The sequence below is a fragment of the Marmota monax genome, unplaced genomic scaffold (assembly GCF_021218885.2).
Source record: "Marmota monax isolate L192 unplaced genomic scaffold, Marmota_monax_Labrador192_F-V1.1 WCK01_AAM20220418_F8-fsc00008, whole genome shotgun sequence".
In the NCBI taxonomy this organism is placed as follows: Eukaryota; Metazoa; Chordata; class Mammalia; order Rodentia; family Sciuridae; genus Marmota; species Marmota monax.
In genome coordinates, this window is record NW_026694432.1 from 8027275 (window position 1) to 8042593 (window position 15319).

The window sequence follows — 15319 nt, forward strand, 5'->3', positions numbered from 1 at the left end:
TATGTATTTACAAGGAAATCTAAACTTCCCTTTCCAGAGCACTCACTACACCTGCAATTATCCATTCAGTATCTAGTTAGCTTACTCGATGGCTAAGTCTATGGGGCAGGGACCATAACTCATTTATGACTTTGTGCTAAGCATTTAACTCAGTGATAACACGAGTGTGCGATGAAGGAATGAATAATGCAAAAGACCACTCCTCAGTTAACCCTGTCTCCAGTATTTTATTGTCTAGCAGCTCTTGCACCATCCTCATAAGGCAGGATTCCCACGTAAGGGAGGAGATGAGAAAGCCATTGACCTTTGTGGCTGCATTTACAGGCAGCACTCAGAAACCACAGAAGGCTCCGCAGTCAAGACGGATTTTTGCAATAAGTGTCTACACGGACATCCACCCCTTGCCAGCCTCTCCCCTAGATGTTGTTGGTATCTGCAGGGAACAAAGACTTCCCCACACTGGTTTCTAAGGTGGAGCAGTGAAGTCAACTGGCTCCATTTAACTGGACCATTTAGCTTAAAGTATGACACCTGCTGAGAATGGCCAGAAACCAGGGGTGGTAGGAGAGGGGATCAGGCTAAAGTGTCCTTGGACAAGTGGGGTGAAGAGGAGAGGGCAGAGGGCAATAAGTTTTTCCCCATTTTTTTTTAATTGGTGCCTTATAATTATACATAATGGTGGGGTTCATTGTTACGTATTTGCACGTGCATGTGATACAACAATGTTACTTGGCCAATATCATTCTCCAGTTTATTGCAATCATTTTGTGCTTTGAGGTATATACATTCAGCAGCAAGTTAAAAATTGAAAAAGGAAAACAAAATAATCTTGTCATATGTCTAGCCCAGTCAAGTTGTTACAATAAAAGGCAATATTTATTTCCTGTTCAGCAAGGGTCAGGTACTCTGCTCAGCACCGGACATGAATTTTCTTGTTCCATCCTAACAGCAACCCTATCAGACATTCATCATTCACTGAAGAACTAGTTCATGAGCACCAATTCCTGTGTACCAGCCCGTACCAGGCATTGTGTAGACCATGAGATACAGATGGTAAATAAGATAGGGCAAATCCCTGCCGTCTCTGAGCTCACATTCCAGTGGACAGGTACCATTATTGGCCCCAACTTATTTTGTGAAAAAACCTTGAGGTTCTAAAAAGTGTAGCCATTTGCCCAGATTTCATGTCCAGTGATTGATCAGGCCAGGACTCAGTTTCCAATGTCTCTGACTCAGAAACTTCAGATCGCTCTGCCAGTGTGCTCCCTTTGCCCCCAGAGGTTGCACGTGTGGCTCAGGAGCTTGTTGCTGCGTGACCACACAGGAGATCTTTGTTATCAATTTACCTAAAAGCAGTACAAGTTCATGGAAAGCAGGGAGGGTAGGTCCAGCTGTCTCAGCACTGTCAGGAGGGCGGCCTGCTGTCCTGGTGTCCGTCTTGTGTGTGGCTCTGGTGACTGGCCATCCACCTGAAGGGATTGGTGTGCTTCTCTCCAGGGCTCCACAAGCACTGGGACAGTGTGCCAGCTTGGAGAGTGTGCTTTCCCCAGATGCTCAGAAAGGTAGGAGTATTCTTTTTATAATTTTATTTATCCTTTAAGTATGATATGCATAACATGCAAAGTAACAGGGCACAAAATGCAAGAAGTTAAAAAATGATAAGAAAATGGTATAACTCTCACCCTGTTCTTTAGCCCCCAGTTTCCCTTCCTGGAGTCCCATGTGCTTGTAAGTAGAAAACAATTCTAAGGGAGAGGAGTGGAGATGCTCTCCAGGTGGTCCTGCTCACCATATAAAGAAAGGTAACGCCAGGTGTGGTGGTGCACGCCTGTAATCCCAGCAGCTCAGGAGGCTGAGGCAGTAGGAGTGCAAGTTCAAAAGCAGTCTCAGCAATTTAGTGAGGCCCCCCAAGCAATTTAGCGAGACCCTGTCTCAAAAAAAGGCCAAGCTGCTGAAGTGTGTGGGATCCTAAGAGAGTCCCCCAGTTCAGGCTGAAGCCACCTTGACATGAGCCTCCCTCTATCCATTAACCTGCCTTCCAGAACCTCCAAGAAGCCAGGGAGTGACTGGAAAGAATGGCCCCCAGAGGAAATGAGTCCATTGGTGCTCCGGGTCCTGCTTTGGGGCCTTGTGATCTGGTTTACTAAAAGCCCACCTTAGAGCTGGGGCGCAAACAAAACTGAACCCAGCAGAGGATGAGATCAGGCTCAGCAGCAGCCGCTCAAAAGCCCAGTCTCCTCTCTGTTGGGCAGCTGGCTCTCCTCTCTCTGTGGCCTTCCTTGGCATGTATTTCTCTTCAACCAATGACCTTCAAACCCCTAGTTCTCTCCTATTTGGTTCCTAGGCAGGTAAGAGACACTTGAAATGATGGTTGTTGGCTTTGGGGAAAGTCGGGGTCATTAGTCTCCGAACTTTAGGGGATAGAAAATATGCATTGACAAAGCTCATCAATATAACATGATTCAAGGCAAAGAGAATTCTTGTAGTTTAAGGAAGATAAAGTCAATGAGAGGATATTTTTCTCATGAAACTAAAATCCATAGCTCAAGATGTGACATTTTCCTATAGCACTGACAAAATCATGCCGTGAATTTATGTGCTTTTTTTTTTTTTTTTTTTTTGGAGAAAAAAGATGTTTCTCATAGAACACTTTTAGTTCCTATAATTTACAACAGATTGAAAGATAGCTACTGAGCTCATTTTAATGTTCCCACACATTAGTTCTCAAACTTAAAACTCCTGTGTCCTTCAACTCTCCATATACTGTCTGACCTTTTATTTGCTGCAAATACTCTTTTTACATCAGATGTACACACCTATTTGAAGAAAATGTTGCTATATTTGTAGTAAATTATGAAATAACTCTATTGAATGTCACTTAATAAAGGAAATGTTATTAAGGAAAAAAAAAGAAAGGGAACACAGATGGATGCTGGTTTCCTTGTTCGGGGTGGGGGGGGGAGTGGGCGGGGTCCTGTACATTCCACAAGTTCACCAGGTATTCAATTAAGAATTACAGTCAGGTCATTTGGCAGCACAAATCATTTAATATTTTTAATGCCTGCTGCACAGTAGGCTGAGGAATATGTGTTAGAGATGGATATCCTTGACAATGCTTTTAAGATCATAGATAGTGTTTTAACCCTAACATATATGAAATAAGAAATATCCAAGGTCATAAAGTTGGTATGATGCTTCGCTTCACCTTCTAAGTGGATGTTTTCTTATGTGATGAAGTGTCCTGTTGCTAAAGACCATTTGACTCTGTTCCCATGGCCCCATCAAATTCTCTAGACCCCGCCCCCCCCATTCCAGAATTCCGTAGGAACTGGGGTCAGAATAAAAACCTCTCATCTTCTGCTTGTGTCAATCCTTTAGACACTCTCTGAATCACCTGTCTGTGGCTGGGAGCTATTGACAAAACAGTATCAGATTGGCACACAGCAAGAGCAGGTGACAGGTGAAACACGGATGTATTCTGGCATTTGTCAGGCAAGAACCAGTGTCTGAGATCAGAATTATTCCAACTGGCTGAATAATAACACATGTGGCTCCCATGGGGCTGGGTGAGTAGCATCAACAGGGAAAAGGATAACATTCAGTGTGGGAGGACTGAGGTCACCAGCATGACCATTACATGGTCCCATTTTATGGATCTTTCCAAGGTAGGAGGGAGATAGAGATTCACTCTAGTGATATTAATTGCACATCTATTCTGTGCCAGGCACTAGGGAAATAGAGATAGTAAATTGAGGTCCCTGTTTGCTTGTAGCCCACAATTTGATGGGGGAGGTTGACATGCAGACAGAGAACTGGGATCCCAAAGGCTAAGTGGATGCCGAGTGTTTTTGGGAGAATGGAGTGGGGCACGAAGGGTCAGAAATGGCTTCCCAGAGGAGGTGACAGAAACCTGGAGAGAGGAATAGGAAATTTAGTCACAGAGATGGGCAGGACATTGGGGTGGGAGTGGCTGGGAGGGAAAATAATAGAGTGACAGTAAACAGGAATGTGCAGAGAATATAGCAATGACGATAAGATCAGCTGAAGCTTTTGCAGCAGGACCAGGCACTGTTCTTGGGTTTGAGGTTCACTGATCCTCACTTACCTGATTTTGTTGGTCAAAGGCTGGCAGACTGGCCCCGGGGCCTGGGCCTCATACCACATCGCCACCATCTACCTATGCGCATGTTCAGGAGTGGAGGAAGCTGAGCTGGAGGGGCTTTGGCATGTTTGTTAGGGCTGAGTGGTGGAAGCTTTGCCTGCCACCTGCCTGAGCTGAGCCTTCACCCTGTGGACACAGAAGCATTGTGCATAGGAGAGCTTGCCAGCTGATCTGTGTTTGGGGGGAAAAATCACCTTAGCAGCTGTGATAATGAACTAGAAATAGAAGAAACTGCAGGTTGGCTTTAGACAGCTGCAGTTTGCCCAGAGCAGACCTGGGGAGACCTGACGGCCAGGGGCAGTGGGTCAGAGAAGAGGGAAAACATTTAAGGAGTGAAGTGGCCAGGATTAGGGGAGCAGATGAATGTAGAATGGACAGAGGAGTTGTCAGTGGCGGATGTCTTTGCTTGGGCACCATTTGCAGCTGCTAGCTCTGAGCAGCTACTCTGGGCTGCTAGAGTTGGGGACTGTCTCTGTGTCCCCTGCTGGCCCCAGAGGAGGGAATGACATGAAGGAGGTCACATTCTCCCAAAAGGGCTGTCCCCTGTGTGCCTGCAGTTTCATCTCTTATTCCCTTGAGGATTGCACACTGTGGAGATCACAAAGGAGCAGAGGTCTGAATGGAGCAGAGGGATCGAAGCCCAGGATCCGAGCTGCTAAATACAAATCCTCTTTCCCTGAGTCCTGGGGTCCCCCAAAAGCAAAAATTTTCTTTGCATCGAAACCTCTGCACCAGCAAGCCAAACCTGTGGTGTTTTCTGGTCGTGCAGTTCTCTCTGCATTTCCCCTCTCCCTCTAGACTCATTTCTCAGCCTCACCTTTGCATACTCAAGAGGCTCATTAAAGCATTTTCCCAAACAAAAGAACAGTCTTCTCCAAAGATGAATTTTGCTGCCACCCCTAGAATGCACAAACAGCTGCAGGCCTCATTGAAAACTGCAACGTGTTCGTTTCTTCCCATCACATTAAATATTGCAAAAAGGCTCCCAAATGGAGACCGCTAGGTTTAGCTGGTGCCTCATGGAACAAATATTTATGGAGGGCAAATTTTGACCTCTAGTAATAGAGGATCAAAGACTTAAGACATTAGTGAGAGGATATTAAGAAATAGTCTGTTGTGTTGGAGATCTAAACCAGTCCTTACCCAGACTGCAGCTTATCTTGATGGCCCCAGAGAAACCTCAGTCTCTGGCACTGGGTTAACATGGTCCTAAATGACTAGGCCCCTCCCACCAGATACCTGGAAGAAATAAGCATAAATCTTCTCCAGCAGAATATATGATAATCCAAGGTCTCAAGTTGGGCCTCTAAACAATTTTTCTAATATAACATTTGACATCAAATCCAAGTAAACCAGGTACTATTATAGTTTGGGTTTTGAATATCCCCCAAAGCCCCACGTGTTGAAGGGTTGGTCACAGCCTGTGATGCTATTGGGAAGTGGTTATTTAGGAGGTGGGCCTAGTGGAAGGAAGTTAGGTCATTGGGGGTGTGCCTTTGGAAGGAATATTAGGACTCTGCCCCCGCCCCCATTTCTTCCTGGTGACTAGGAGGTGAAAAGCTTTTCTCTACCACGTGCTCCCCACCACAATGTTTTGCCTCACCTCAGGTATAAGTTGATTTCATTGATTATTGTCTTTCTCCTTATGAAGACTGTAAAAGAACAATCAGAGCCTAGCACAAGTATTCAACATATAATAGTTCCCTCAATAACTATCTTAAATCTGTGTCTGCTAATTCTAATATCTGAGCATCTCTCCTTCCATCATATGTTTTTTTTTTTTTTCCCTCTGATGGATGCCAGTCATATCAGATCACTACTGGGTCTAGTGTGTTAGTTAGCTTTCTGTCACTGTGACAAAATATCTGAGATAAGCAACTTATAAGAAAAAAAGTATATTTAGGATTATAGTTTCAGAAGTTGACTTTGTTGCTTTGTGTTTGGCATGAGTTATACGAGGTGGTGTGATAAAGCTAAAAATAAAATGAAAATGTCTACCAGAATAGTCAAGATAATTGTTATCTTATTGGAAAGGGAAGCAGTAGTGATTAGGGGTGAGGGGGAAGAATAGAGAAAATTTGTTTTGAAAAATGGAAGGGATTGATCAAGCTAACAATTACACACAAATGTTCACTGTGTGATAAATCATTAGTTTTATATTTTCTTTTTTCTTTTGACATTTAAAATGGAAATGCTTTTATTGATAGCTCAGGGTTAAAAGAGACAGATAAGACAAATCCAAGACAATGGAGTGTAAAATCATAGCAGCAAGGTCAATAATCTTCACCCTCATCCTCTCCCTCAGCACTATCTGCTCCAACTCTTTCTCTAGGGCAGCCATGTCCTCATGGGCCTCAGAAAACTCTCCTTCCTCCATCCCCTCACCCACATACCAGTGAACAAAGGCACGCTTGGCATACATCAGGTCAAACTTGTGATCCAGGCGAGCCCAGGCCTCAGCAATGGCTGTGGTGTTACTCAACATGCACACAGCACGCTGTACCTTGGCCAGGTCTCCACCAGGAACCACAGTGGGAGGCTGGTAATTAATGCCAACCTTGAAGCCAGTGGGGCACCAATCCACAAACTGGATGCTGCGCTTGGTCTTGATGGTGGCAATGGCAGCATTGACATCTTTGGGGACCACATCACCACGGTACAACAGGCAGCAAGCCATGTATTTACGATGGCGGGGGTCACATTTTACCATCTGGTTGGCTGGCTCAAAGCAAGCATTGGTGATCTCTGCTACAGTAAGCTGTTCATGGTAGGCTTTCTCAGCAGAAATGACAGGGGCATATGTGGCCAGAGGGAAGTGGATGCGGGGATAGGGCACCAGGTTGGTCTGGAATTCTGTCAGGTCAACATTCAGGGCTCCATCAAATCTGAGGGAAGCAGTGATGGATGACACAATCTGGCTAATAAGGCGGTTAAGGTTAGTGTAGGTTGGGCACTCAATGTCAAGGTTTCTGCGACAGATGTCATAGATGGCCTCATTATCTACTATGAAGGCACAATCAGAGTGCTCCAGGGTAGTGTGGGTGGTGAGGATGGAATTATAGGGCTCAACTACAGCTGTGGAAACCTGGGGGGCTGGGTAAATGGAGAACTCCAGCTTGGACTTCTTGCCATAATCAACAGAGAGACGTTCCATCAGCAGGGAGGTGAACCCAGAACCAGTTCCCCCACCAAAGCTGTGGAAAACCAAGAAGCCCTGAAGACCTGTGCACTGGTCATCCAGCTTGCGAATTCGGTCTAAGACGAGGTCCATGATCTCCTTGCCAATGGTGTAGTGGCCCCGGGCATAGTTATTGGCAGCATCTTCCTTGCCTGTGATGAGCTGCTCAGGGTGAAAGAGCTGACGGTAGGTTCCAGTGCGAACTTCATCAATGACCGTGGGTTCCAGGTCTACAAACACTGCCCTGGGCACGTGCTTGCCAGCACCCGTCTCACTGAAGAAGGTGTTGAAGGAGTCATCTCCTCCCCCAATGGTCTTGTCACTTGGCATCTGGCCATCAGGCTGGATGCCATGTTCCAGGCAGTAGAGCTCCCAGCAGGCGTTGCCAATCTGGACACCAGCCTGGCCAACGTGGATGGAGATACACTCACGCATGACGGGTTCTTGTAGGGCTGAGCGGCGCGGGATGAGGCAAGGAGACGATGACCAGGAGCTCCCACTGACAGACTACCAAGGAGTCCGGGGGAGAAGTTACCTAGTTTTATATTTTCATGGACTTTTCTGCATGTGTTTATGTTTTACAATAAACTATGTTAATGAAAATAAAACAGAGCATCAGACTATACAGCAAGTCTGGATAATAGAACAGAATGAATCAATGCCTTATTTGAAATTCTAATTATTTTCAGTGTACATTATTACAGCAGAAAATTATGGATATCAAATATATGGATAGCACAAAAATATTTTCAGACATACAATGGGCCAAATAATAATAATAATAATAATAATAATAATAATAATAATTTTCTTGGAGGTGGGCTTCAGCAAGATGAGGCAAACTGAAGAGAAAAAAAAATTCAGTTTCTAGAAATAGGAATATAGTTCATGAAAGTACAGTACATTGAAAAGGGGCTGTGGCTGTGGCTCAGTGGTAGCGCACTTGCCTGGCATGTGTGAGGCACTGGGTTCGATTCTCAGCACCACATATAAATAAATAAATAAAATAAAGGTCTATCAACAACTAAAATAAATTAAAAAGAAAAAAAGAGAAGAGGCCCTAAGGTGTCATCAAAACAACACGTCTAGATGGAAGTAGGGGGATGGAGGTCATAGAAGGGAACTTTTTTAGGGGAGTATTTTTTTTTCTTGTTTTGCAGGGGGAGGGGATTGAACTCAGGGGGCACTCAACCACTGAGCCCCATCCCCAGCCCTATTTTGTATTTTATTTAGAGACAGGGTCTCACTGAGTTGCTTAGCGCCTCGCTTTTGCTGAGGCTGGCTTTGAACTTATGATCCTTCTGCCTCAGACTCCCAAATGCTGGGTTTACAGGTGGGCATCACTGCGCCTGGCGGGGAGCATTTTCCTCAGTAGAATATCTGATCTTACTGGTATTTTGTCTTTTCTTCCTTCTCCCTTTTGGCTTTGTTCTGCTTATGCTTTGGGATTTGAACCACAAGCAGGCAAGCCCTGTACCACTGAGCCACATCCCCTGTCCTTTTAATTTTGAGACAGAGTCTTGCTCAATTGCCCAGGTTTGGCGTCCAACTTGCAATCCTCCTGCTTCAGCTTCCCAAGTAGCTGGGGTTCAGGTGTGCACCAGGCACTTGGTTCTGGTGTTATTGACATTTAAAGATACAATGAAAGAAAAAGAAATGCAATTTCAAAAGTTTGTGTTCACCTGATTGCAAGAAGGCCCAGTTCTCACCCTTACCTTGTCTGTATCCTCCGTAACATGACTTCGCAGTGTCCCCAAGAAGGGGTGAAGCTGGTTTCTCTCTCCTTGAATCTGGGCTACCTTGACTTTGCTTTGATCAACCAAATTTGGCAAAAGTGACAGGGCACCAATTTTGAGCCCAGATCTCCTGAGGCCTTGTGTCCATCTGCCTGTCCCCTTGGAATGCTGTCCCTGAGTGCAATTCTTCACTATCCTGATGGGAGATGAGAGATCCTCCCAGCTAAGGCTCCAAACTTGAGAACACATGAGGCAAATGCTTCTCTGACTGCCGATGACAGGTGAGCAAATCCCACCAAGCCCAGCTCAGATCAGCTGGCTATGCCACGGACCCAGGGACTTCTGAGAATAGGTACTTATTGTTCTATGCCACTTAGGCCACATCCCAGCGTCACAGGCTGAGGATCAAACCTTCAACACATGGGCCTTTGGGATCTTCAAAATCCAAATGATAGAACCTAGTTTACTTGGATTTGATGTCGGATGTTGCATTAGGAAAAATGTTTATGCACGTGACTTGAGACCTTGGACGATCATATCTTCTACTGGAGAAGATTTATGTTTGATTTTATGAGGTGTTGGCCAGAGTTTTGGCTGGGTCAGAATGTCCAGGGCAGCACCCTCACACACGGGGCAGGTGGCGCAGGCTGTCAGGCTGTGGGCACCCTGGGTCTCCTCCGCATGGCCTCTCACCCTTTATAGGCCAACACAGTTTGCCCTGTTTTTATTTATTTATTTATTTTTTTAGAGTGAAAGATGGGGGGGGGAGAGAGAGAGAGAATTTTAATATTTATTTTTTAGTTCTCGGCGGACACAACATCTTTGTTTGTATGTGGTGCTGAGGATCGAACCCGGGCCGCACGCATGCCAGGCGAGCGCGCTACCGCCTGAGCCACATCCCCAGCCCCAGCCTTGTTTGTTTTTAAACATGGAAATTTCAGAGTAGTGTTCCAAGAGGTCAGAGCTGCCCTCTTGAGGCCCATACTCTAAAACTCATACGGCAGCATTTCCACTACCCTTGTTCATCAAAGAAAATCACAAGGCCACCCAGATTCAAGGGGTGTGGATATAGTCTACTTTTTAATGAGAGGAGCTTTAAAGAATTTGTGTAATATTTAATATCCCACATCATTCTTAGGTCCTTAATGATTCTCATTTTTAATTTTCAGTGTAGAGGAATTGCATGTTGGCTAGATTTATTTCTAGGTATCAGATGTTTTTTTTTTTGTGTGTGTGTGTATGCTATCATGCTATTTTTCTTTTTCAAAACAACTTTATTATACTATAATTTGCAGTGAAATGCACCCATTTTGGGGGAGGTGGTACTGGAGATTGAACTTAGGGGCACTTGACACTGAGCCACATCCCCAGCCCTATTTTGTATTTTATTTAGAGACAGGGTCTCCCTGAGTTGCTGAGGGCCTCTCTGTTGATGAGGCTGGCTTTGAATTCGAGATCCTACTGCCTCAGCTGGGATTATAGGCGTGTACCACCATGCCTGGCCGAAAGGCACCCATTTTAAGAGTACAGTTTGGTAGGCTTTGACAAATATTTACACCCATGCAACAACCATCACAATTAAGATGAAAAAAACATTTACATCACCCTAAATATCCCTCATGCCCTTTATGGCCAATTCTCTTCTATTCTTTGTCTCTGGTATCTTTTGTCTCTTTTTTCTGTTCCTGTTAGTTTCAACTTTTCTAGAATATCATATAAATGTAATAATACAGTAAATGCTCTTTCATCTGTTTCTTCTTTTGCTCAGGACAAGATTTTGTACATTTGTCAATTCTTCCTTCTCCCTTTTGGCTTAGTTCTGCTTGTGCTTTGGGATTTGAACCACAAATCCCTTTGACTTGGATTGAGTCGTTTTCAGTGTCTGAATATTAAAAGTAAAGCTGCTATAACATTTGGTTACAGGTATTGTATAATTATATTTATCTTGAATAAATGACTGGACGTGGAATGAACCCGTCCGAGTGGTCAGTGCATAGTTCTCTTCTTAGTAACATAACACATTGTTTTCCAAAGTAGCATATCATTACACTGTCAGGGTGTGGGAGGAGCTCGGCACCTTTGTCAGCACCTAGGGTCATCAGATTCATCATTCCTTCCTGGACCTCAGGCTATTCATTCCTTTTCTTTGGTTTGACATGCCATCTGCAGTATTTCTATCAGTGTGCTTTCACTAGTAGCCAATTCTGTTCATTTTTGATTATTTGAAATATCTTAATTTTAAACCTTGATCTTGGAAAACACTTTCACTGACTCTGTAATCATAGATTGGCAATTCCCTTCCAGGTCACTAACACTGTTTATAGTCTTCTGCATGTCATTGCTGCTGTTTAGCAGTTGCTCCCAGAGTACCTGAGGATCTATTATAAGCAATCAGCCTTTTATCTCTGGTTGTTTTTAAGATTTATCTTTGTCTTTGGTAGTTTCATTATGATGTGTCTGCTTGTATATTTATTTTTATTTGACCTGCTTGTGATTTTTTTTTAAAGTTTCTTGAATATATGGATTAGTGTTTTGAGCTTCTGGAAAATTATCAAATGTCTCCTCCTGAAATATTTCTCTGACTCATTCTTCTTTCTTTTTCTGGATTAGGAAACATTAGCCATATGATAGACAATCTTGCTTTATAGTCTACAACTCCTAACTTATTTTACATGCCTAAGCCCATTTGTTGGGATGTTAATTTTACTTTTAGAATTAAAATTTTACTTTGGGATGTTATTTTTTATTTTTCTCAAAACTTCTATTGGCACCAGGTGTGGTGGCACATGCTTATAATTCCAGTGACTGGGAAGGCTGAGGCAGGAGGATAGCAAGTTCAAGGCCAGCCTCAGCAATTTAGTGAGGCCCTAAGCAACTTAGCAAGACCCTGTCTCAAAATAAAAAATAAAAAGGGCTCAGTGGTAAAGCACCTCTGGGTTCAATCCTCAGTACCAAAAATAAACAAATAAATAATTAAAGTTCTGACTCTATTTAATATTTCCCAAGTTACTCTGTAGTTTTTCTCCACATATATCTCATACATATTGACTTTTATTTTTTTTAATTAAGCATAATTATCTTAAGAGGTTTTGGATAATTCCAGTTCCAGAAAAATTGGCAGGTCTTGTTCTGTTATCTGTGGTATCTTCTGATTCTACTCGGTGGTGAGTTGATTCTTTATGCTTTTGCTTATTTGGTGTTCAGGCCTAAGGTGAAGACCTGGATAGAGATTGGCAAACTTTCCCTGTAAAGAACCGTGTAACAAATATTCTGGGCTTTACAGGCTATCTGGAGTCTCTATTACTTCTCCTTTTCCTCTTCCTCTAGCTTCTGCTCCTCTTGCTCCTCCTCCTTTTTCTTCTTCTAACAACACTTGAGACATATTTACATTATTTTCAGTTTGTGGATCTTACAAAAGCAGAAACTGACTTTACTCTGCTGACCTCTGGCTTAGGATATCTTTCTCCAAAGAGTTTTGTGTTTCTTCCAGGTGTCTGCGTGATTAATAGTGTGGAACTATTTTAACTACTACTACTACTACTACTACTACTTCTTCTTCTTCTTCTTCTTCTTCTTCTTCTTCTTCTTCTTATTATTATTATTATTTTTATTATTATTATTATTTTTACTCTGTAATACCACTGTTTTTATTATTTTTTTTTCTTTATGATTCATTTTTTTTTGTTTATTGTTGGTTGTTCAAAACATTACATAGTTCTTGATATATCATCTTTCACACTTTGCTTCAAGTGGGTTATGAACTCCAATTTTTAGCCCATAAACATATTGCAGAATCACATCAATTACACATCCATTGATTTACACATTGCCATACTAGTGACTGTCGTGTTCTGCTACCTTTCCTATCCTCTACTGTCCCCCCTCCCCTCCCCTCCCCTCCCCTCTTCTCTTCTCTCTCTACCCCCTCTATTGACCTTCATTTCTCCCCCTTGTATTATTTTTCCCTTTCCCCTCATTTCCCCTTGTATGTTCTTTTGTATAACCCTGAGGGTCTCCTTCCATTTCCATGCAATTTCCCTTTTCTCTCCCTTTCCCTCCCACCTCTCATCTCTGTTTAATGTTAATCTTCTTCTCCTGCTCTTCGTCCCTACTCTGTTCTTAGTTACTCTCCTTATATCAAAGAAGACATTTGGCATTTGTTTTTTAGGGATTGGCTAGCTTCACTTAGCATAATCTGCTCTAGTGCCATCCATTTTCCTGCAAATTCTATGATTTTGTCATTTTTTAATGCAGAGTAATACTCCATTGTGTATAAATGCCACATTTTTTTAATCCATTTGTCTATTGAAGGGCATCTGGGTTGGTTCCACAGTCTTGCTATTGTGAATTGAGCTGCTATGAACATCGATGTAGCAGTGTCCCTGTAGCATGCTCTTTTTAGGTCTTTAGGGAATAGACCAAGAAGGGGAATAGCTGGGTCAAATGGTGGTTCCATTCCCAGCTTTCCAAGAAATCTCCATACTGCTTTCCAAATTGGCTGCACCAATTTGCAGTCCCACCAGCAATGTACAAGTGTACCCTTTTCCCCACATCCTCGCCAGCACTTGTTGTTTTTTGACTTCATGATGGCTGCCAATCTTACTGGAGTGAGATGGTATCTTAGGGTGGTTTTGATTTGCATTTCTCTGACTGCTAGAGATGGTGAGCATTTTTTCATGTACTTGTTGATTGATTGTATGTCCTTCTCTGAGAAGTGTCTGTTCAGGTCCTTGGCCCATTTGTTGATTGGGTTGTTTGTTCTCTTATTGTCTAATTTTTTGAGTTCTTTGTATACTCTGGATATTAGGGCCCTATCTGAAGTGTGAGGAGTAAAGATTTGTTCCCAGGATGTAGGCTCCCTATTTACCTCTCTTATTGTTTCTTTTGCTGAGAAAAAACTTTTTAGTTTGAGTAAGTCCCATTTGTTGATTCTAGTTATTAACTTTTGTGCTATGGGTGTCCTATTGAGGAATTTGGAGCCCGACCCCACAGTATGTAGATCGTAGCCAACTTTTTCTTCTATCAGACGGCATGTTTCTGATTTGATATCAAGCTCCTTGATCCATTTTGAATTAACTTTTGTGCATGGCAAGAGAAAGGGATTCAGTTTCATTTTGTTGCATATGGATTTCCAGTTTTCCCAGCACCATTTGTTGAAGATGCTATCCTTCCTCCATTGCATGCTTTTAGCCCCTTTATCAAATATAAGATAGTTGTAGTTTTGTGGATTGGTTTCTGTGTCCTCTATTCTGTACCATTGGTCCACCCGCCTGTTTTGGTACCAGTACCATGCTGTTTTTGTTACTATTGCTCTGTAGTATAGTTTGAAGTCTGGTATCGCTATACCGCCTGATTCACACTTCCTGCTTAGCATTGTTTTTGCTATTCTGGGTCTTTTATTTTTCCATATGAATTTCATGATTGCTTTCTCTATTTCTACAAGATATGCCGTTGGGATTTTGATTGGCATTGCATTAAACCTATAGAGAACTTTTGGTAATATCGCCATTTTGATGATGTTAGTTCTGCCTATCCATGAACAGGGTATATTTTTCCATCTTCTAAGATCTTCTTCTATTTCTCTCTTTAGGGTTCTGTAGTTTTCATTGTATAAGTCTTTCACCTCTTTTGTTAGGTTGATTCCCAAGTATTTTATTTTTTTTGAAGATATTGTGAATGGAGTGGTTGTCCTCATTTCCATTTCAGAGGATTTGTCGCTGATGTACAGGAATGCCTTTGATTTATGCGTGTTGATTTTATATCCTGCCACTTTGCTGAATTCATTTATTAGCTCTAATAGTTTCTTTGTAGACCCTTTTGGGTCTGCTAGGTATAGAATCATGTCATCAGCAAATAGTGATAATTTAAGTTCTTCTTTTCCTATTTTTATGCCTTTAATTTCTTTCGTCTGTCTAATTGCTCTGGCCAGCGTTTCGAGAACTATGGTGAACAGAAGTGGTGAAAGAGGGCATCCCTGTCTTGTTCCAGATTTTAGAGGGAATGCCTTCCATTTTTCTCCATTCAGAATGATGCTAGCCTGAGGCTTAGCATAGATTGCTTTTACAATATTGAGGTATGTTCCTGTTATCCCTAGTTTTTCTAGAGTTTTGAACATAAAGGGATGCTATACTGTGTCGAATGCTTTTTCCGCATCTATTGAGATGATCATATGGTTCTTATTTTTTAGTCTATTGATGTGGTGAATAACATTTATTGATTTCCGTATATTGAACCAGCCTTGCA

At 42.6% G+C, this 15319-nt stretch overlaps 1 pseudogene; it reads right to left on the minus strand.

The window, feature by feature from the left end:
* Positions 1–6420: 6420 nt before the first annotated feature.
* LOC124110004 (tubulin alpha-1C chain-like) lies at positions 6421–7865 on the minus strand (annotated as a pseudogene).
* Between the last annotated feature and the right edge of the window lie 7454 nt (positions 7866–15319).